General features: G+C 33.2%; 1 protein-coding gene across 2 annotated transcripts in view; it reads right to left on the bottom strand.

Moving 5' to 3' along the window:
• Nucleotides 1-316, bottom strand: part of LOC108362464 (TBC domain-containing protein kinase-like protein) — a 48,700-nt gene that overhangs the window by 34,442 nt on the left and 13,942 nt on the right. The window lies entirely within an intron of this gene.

The following is a 316-nucleotide window of genomic DNA, read 5'->3' as shown; positions in this document are numbered from 1 at the left end:
ACTTGACACCATACAGCACCATTTTTTCTTAAAAAACGAGAGCTACAAATTTTTTCCGTTACCGCTTTTTCTTAAAAAACGAGAGCTACAATTTTTTCTTTCCACAACAAATTTTAAAGTTAAAAGCTACAATTAATGCCGTTATAACATTTTTAACCGACTTCCAAAAAAGGAGGAGGTTATCAGTTCGTCGGAATATCTTTTTTATTTTTTTTTATTTATGTATGTTACCGCATAACTTTGGACCACGTCAACCGATTTCGATAATTCTTTTTGCATCGGAAAGGTAGTGTCTCAGAGGTGGTCCCATACTAAT

The sequence above is a fragment of the Rhagoletis zephyria genome, unplaced genomic scaffold (genome assembly GCF_001687245.7).
Source record: "Rhagoletis zephyria isolate East Lansing unplaced genomic scaffold, Rhagoletis_zephyria_1.1 Rzeph_scaffold_01019, whole genome shotgun sequence".
Taxonomy (NCBI): domain Eukaryota; kingdom Metazoa; phylum Arthropoda; class Insecta; order Diptera; family Tephritidae; genus Rhagoletis; species Rhagoletis zephyria.
The sequence above is the reverse complement of the archived record's forward strand: the minus strand, read 5'-3'. Positions and strand labels throughout refer to the sequence as shown.